At 37.8% G+C, this 6,369-nt stretch overlaps 1 pseudogene; it reads right to left on the bottom strand.

Moving 5' to 3' along the window:
- Positions 1-936: 936 nt before the first annotated feature.
- On the bottom strand, positions 937-1,371 carry LOC109565807 (coiled-coil-helix-coiled-coil-helix domain-containing protein 2 pseudogene; annotated as a pseudogene).
- Between the last annotated feature and the right edge of the window lie 4,998 nt (positions 1,372-6,369).

The following is a 6,369-nucleotide window of genomic DNA, read 5'->3' as shown; positions in this document are numbered from 1 at the left end:
TCAGAAAAGCACTGTTTACAAGACCACAACCGCCTCTTCTGCCCAACCCCAAAATCAATACCATCTCAATGAACTTCTATATAGTGACTACACCCTCTTCCACCACAGTCCTGAAGCACAAAAGCTATTAATGATTAAAGAGAGGTTTAATGGGTGCTGTCACACTTTCAGTTCAGTTCAGTCGCTCAGCGTGTCTGACTCTTTGCGACCCCATGAATCGCAGCACGCCAGGCCCCCCTGTCCATCACCAACTCCCAGAGTTCACCCAGACTCATGTGCATCAAGTCGGTGATGCCATCCAGCCATCTCATCCTCTGTCGTCCCCTTCTCCTGCCCCCAATCCCTCCCAGCATCAGAGTCTTTTCCAATGAGTCAGCTCTTTGCATGAGGTGGCCAAAGTACTGGAGTTTCAGCTTTAGCATCATTCCTTCCAAAGAACACCCAGGACTGATCTCCTTCAGAATGGACTGGTTGGATCTCCTTGCAGTCCAAGGGACTCGCAAGAGTCTTCTCCAACACCACAGTTCAAAAGCATCAATTCTTCGGCAATCAGCTTTCTTCACAGTCTAACTCTCACATCCATACATGACCGCTGGAAAAACCATAGCCTTGACTAGACGGACCTTTGTTGGCAAAGTAACATCTCTGCTTTTGAATATGCTATCTAGGTTGGTCATAGCTTTCCTTCCAAGGAGTAAGCGTCTTTTAATTTCATGGCTGCAGTCACCATCTGCAGTGATTTTGGAGCCCAAAAAAATAAAGTCTGACACTGTTTCCACTGTTTCCCTATCTATTTCCCATGAAGTGATGGGACCAGATGCCATGATCTTCGTTTTCTGAATGTTGAGTTTTAACATCTTCATTATTATATTTTAAATGCTAAATCAACATGGCCACGAGAGGTAATTTTTCATATCTTCAATTTGAACTTCTTATTTAAACATTGGCCAATCTGCACTGTTTCAGCACCTCACAGAAACCGTCACAAAATTTAAGGTCACCTTGGCTCTGGGCACACTCCGAAAACTGTTTCACCTCATAGAAGCAAGGGCCATTCTGCTGCAGCTATGGCAGCTGGGTTCCCTGAGGTTCCTGGTAAGTGATGTCAGGGCTTGAAGGCTCAGCATTGCTTCCCCCACTGAAGCCCCCAGTGATGACGTGATGCAGAGTGTGGCCCACGGCAGAACCCACAGCCATCTGGGCTATCAGACCTGGCTGCTGGGGAACAGCAGCAGGGGAACCAGCGGCAGAGGGGGGAGCTGCTGCTGGTGGCTGAGCTATGGGCACTGACCTGGGCGCTGCTGTCATCTGAGGCACGCAGCTGGCAGGAGGGGCCACGCAGGAAGTGCGGCTTCAACTTCCACTAGGCATCTTGACCGCACTGCTAAAGCAACATTGACAGGTGCATGACCCTGGCGTTTTCTCTTCATGTGAATCTTGTACATTTCTTAGATTTATTCCTAGGTATTCTCTTGTAGTTCTTGTTTTTGTAAATTGAATACTTTCTAGGTGATTGTTCATATATTGGTAAATTATTGATCGTGTTTTAATTTTGCTCTCAGCTACCTTACTAAATTGTCTAAATCTTGTAATGATTTTTAAAGTTGATTTTCTGCCATAATATTATCTCACCTGCAAAGAATAGTGTTTTATTCCTTTTCCTTCCCTTCCCTTTCCTTTTCCTTGTAATTTTCCCTCTTTTTCTCTAATGACATTGGCTAGTATTGGCCAAAGTTAAATAATACTGGTCATAGTATGCATTCTTGTTTTGTTTCTGAATTTACTACAACTCAGTGTTTCACTGTATAGTTTTTGGCATTTCTAATGATATGTGTATTTTTTCATGTTAACAAACTATTCATCTATTACTACTTTTAATAAGATTTTTTTTATTGAAAGGGATATTGAAATGTTATTAGATAACCTTTTCAGCATCTGCAAGAATGTTCACATAGTATTTCTCTTTTGATACATGTTTAAGCTGTATTGCTTAATATATTCATTCATATTGATCCATCTTTGCATTTTTGGTATGAGTGTTCCTTAATTATGACGTATATTTGATTTATGTGCTACTAGATTCTATTACTACAAATCTAGTGGAGGTGATGGAATTCCAGTTGAGCTGTTTCAAATCCTAAAAGATGATGCTGTTAAAGTGCTGCACTCAATATGTCAGCAAATTTGGAACACTCAGCAGTGGCCACAGGACTGAAAAAGGTGTTTTCACTCCAGTCCCAAAAAAGGACCATGCCAAAGAATGTTCAAACTACTGCACAGTTGTGCTCATTTCACATGCTAGTAAGGTTATGCTCCAGATCCTTCAAGATAGACTTCAGCAGTATGTGAATCGAGAACTTCCAGATGTACAAGCTGGGTTTAGAAAAGACAGGAACTAAAGATCAAATTGCCAACATTCACTGGATCATAGAGAAAGCAAGGGAATTCCAGAAAAACATCTACTTCATCCACTACTCTAAGGCCTTTGACTGTGTGGATCACAACAAACTGTGGAAAATTCTTAAAGAAATGGGAATACCACCTTATCTGTCTCCTGAGAAACCTGTATGCAGGACAAGAAGTAACAGTTAGAACCAGACGTGGAACAACTGATTGGTTCTAAATTGGGAAAGGAGTAAGACAAGGCTGTATGTTGTCACCCTGTTCATTTAACTTATATGCAGGGTACATCATGAGAAATGCTGGGCTGGAAACACAGACCAGAATCAAGACTGCCGGGAGAAATGTCAACAACCTCAGATATGCAGATGATACCACTCTAGTGGTAGAAAGTGAAGCAAGGAACTAAAGAGCCTCTTGATGAGGGTGAAAGAGGAGAATGAAAAAGCTGGGTTAAAACTCAACATTAAGAAAACAAAGATCATGGTATCTGGTTCCATCACTTCTTGGCAGATAGAGGGGGGAAAAGTAAAAGACATGGCAGATTTTATTTTCCTGGGCTCCAAAATCACTGCGAACAGTGACTGCAGCCATGAAATTAAAAGACACTTGCTCCTTGGAAGAAAAGCTTTGACAAACCTAGACAGCATATTCAAAAACAGAGACATCACTTTGATGATGAAGGTCTTTCTAGTCAAAGCTATGGTTTTTCCAATAGTCATGTATGGATGTGAGAGTTGGACCATAAAGAGGGCTGAGCACCACAGAATTGATGCTTCTGAATTGTGGTGCTGGAGAAGACTGTTGAGAGTCTCTTTGATTGCAAGGAAATCGTAAAGGAATTTGTAAAAGAAATCATAAAGGAAATCAACCCTGAATAGTCACTGGAAAGATTGATGCTGAAGCTGCAATACTTGGCCATCTGATTCAAAGAGATGACTCACTAGAAAATTCCCTAATGCTGGGAAAGACTGAAGACAAACGGAGGAAAGGGCAGCACAGGATAAGATGGTTAGATAACATCACCAACTCAGTGGACATAAATTTGAGCAAACTCTGGGAGATGGAGAAAGACAGGGAAGCCTGGCATGCTGCAGTCCATGGAATCACAAAGAGTTGGTCAGACACAACTTAGCGATTTTTGAAACTTTCCTTTTAATACTCTGGAACCATTAAATAATATTAAAATTACATGTTCCATAAAGATTTGATAGAATTCACTTATAAAATTCTCTAAAAATTGACCTATCTGTAACTTTCTTCCTTTATTGGGGTCAGTTTTAATAGTTTATATTTCCCTATTTGTGGTATCTGCATGAAGCTGAACAATATATTCTTATAATTTTTAAAATTTAAGTATCTATGCTTATTTTTCTATACTCATTTTTCATATCTATATATGTGCTTCTTTTTTAATTTATATTGTTTGACTAGCTTTGCTAAATTTTTTACCATTTTGTTTTTTCTTGAGGAACTTTCTCGAGACTTATTTGTTCTATAGTTTTCTAGTCTTTAATTCTTGCTTTTACCTTTACTAATATCTCCTTTTTGTTGTTGTTAAGATTACTGTGTTGTTCTTTTTTCTAACTCATTAAATTGAGTGCTTAATTATTTACTTTTTTCATTTGTCTTTCAATTGACAAACAATTTTTGGCATAGTTTTTTTTTAAGAAAGATTCATAGGAACTATGCTCTTTGAGGATTTATATGTTTGAAATCATCTGCAGGTTATCTTTATGCCTAAACTATACTTTGGCTGGAACTAAAATTCTTAGGTCATAGGATTCCTGAGAATACTGAGGCAGTAAATTGCTACAATGTTGAATGTTGCTTTAAAGAAGTATGAAACAGCTTGATTTCTATCTCTTCCCCTTGAGGTGATTTGATTTTCTGTCTGAAAGATCCTATCTTTGAAGTTGAGTAACTTTATTAGGATGTGTTCTAGTTCTAGTGTTGGTTCTTCCTGGAAAATGATGTGCTTGTTTAAAGGTACAGATTCAAATCCTTTATTTCAGAATAATTTTCTTGAATTATACTTTGAATATTTTTTGAGTGCTTGATTGTTCTGTCTTCTGAATGCATAACTGAACATCCAGTCTGTCTTATATGTATTTTTTCCTGTAATTCCTTAAATTTTTTTTTCCCTTTTCTTTTGCTGTTTTCTTGAGCCTGTCCTCCATTTCTTTAGCTCGTTTTCAACAACAAGTATTCTTCCTTCCTGCAATTTCCATTTCTGTTTGTCATTACTTCTCTATATCTTTCCTAGGTTCACTCAGGTCAACTTTATCATTTCTTTCTTCAGTTCTTTAATCAGTGCTTTGGATTTTTGATTCATGTAGTCCACTTTTTCATAGAATTATTTGAATCTGAAAGAAGTTTTGGGTCACAATTTTCAAGTATTCCACAATAAATTTTTATCTGATGAATGCTGAATTTTTCTTTTTTCCTTTGCCTTTTTCTTATAATGATTTTGTCTCCTGGTTCCTTCTTCGAAAGTTTTATTGAAATGCAATTCACATACAATATGACTTACCATTTGAAGTGTATAATTCAGTATTTTAAAGGATTTTCAGAGAGTCATGAAACCTTTCCTGGTTCCTTTTTTTTTGTTCTCATTTTTCCTTTCTGGACCAGTTATATAGAGAAGAAAAATGTGAGAGAGATGTAAGAGGCTCTGAACAACCTCTGGGCCAACAAAACATTGTCCCAACTCAAAGCATATACAGGGTTTAATGGACGTTATTGTGAGTGCGAGTATTCAGACTTCACAGAATTTTAATGACTAGACTTGCTAGCTTCAGGGTCACTCATTAACCTTGGCTTCTCTGTTACCTCAAAAAATTTTTTTGCAGAATGTCATGCCTGTATGATTTCAAAACAGATCATGGAGAATTCTAGAGCCATTTTGCAAACCTCAGCCTTTTTTTTTTCCCAAACAAGGAACTTGATTTTTGCCTTGGAAAACTGTTGACTCTACCTGAGCTCTGCAACCATGGGTATTGTCTTTTGGGATTCTTTCTCTGGTCACATTTTCACGTACTTGGCAGCAGCTCCTCTTTATAAATATTAAAGTTTAGGGCAAAAGTATTGCCTGATTTCTTCCTAAATGGAGTGTTTATTCCATTTTTATTCTTATTGTTTCAGATTGGTTTCAGAAAGCAGGTTCAGTCTTAGTCAACTCCAGCTTCTATAAGAAACAGCATACATTGGATGGCTTATAAACAACAGAAACTTATATCTCACAGTTCTAGGGGCTGGAATTTTTTTTGAGATCAGGGTGCCAGCATGATTGGGTTCTAGCGAGGACCTTTTTCTGGATTGCAAACTGCCGTCTTCTTACGTCCTCACATGGTACAAAGAGATAGGAGGCAAGTGCTCTCATGACTCTTACAAGAGTAATTGCATCCATGAGGGCTTCGCTCATACGACCTCTTCTAACATTAATGACCTCCCAAAGGCCATTGGGAAGTAGGGCTTCAACATGAATTTGGAGGCGGGGGACACACACATTGAGCTTGTAACACAGTCAGAGACTTCTTGATTGTTCCATCTTAAAATGAGAGATTGATTATTTTATTATTAAGTTCTTTTTATTTTTCAAACATATTTAAACCTCTATTTCTTGTCCATCAACTTTAGACTATATATATTTTGATTCGTTACTTTGTAACTAAGAAAATAAACATATCTACAATTCTTTTTCCTTTTTTCTCTCTGTTTTTCTTTTCTCTATTCTCTCTGTTGCCAAGCAACATCTGCTAGTATTCCATTATTTTTACTACACTATGATTCATGGCATTTATATTCTTCTCTGTAACTGTAATTAAGTGTCTGTACTTTTTTTTGTCTGTAAGCTACTCTAAAAATGGAAAAAATAGAAATTGGTTAAATTATTATGGACTGTATAAATATTGTGAGCCATGGAGTAAAACAGTGTTATTGGAGCCTCAGAGAAAGACGCATAATCCT

The sequence above is a fragment of the Bos indicus genome, chromosome 11, assembly GCF_029378745.1.
Source record: "Bos indicus isolate NIAB-ARS_2022 breed Sahiwal x Tharparkar chromosome 11, NIAB-ARS_B.indTharparkar_mat_pri_1.0, whole genome shotgun sequence".
Lineage (NCBI taxonomy): Eukaryota > Metazoa > Chordata > Mammalia > Artiodactyla > Bovidae > Bos > Bos indicus.
Note: the sequence above shows the minus strand (reverse complement) of the source record. Positions and strands in the feature narration are given on the sequence as shown.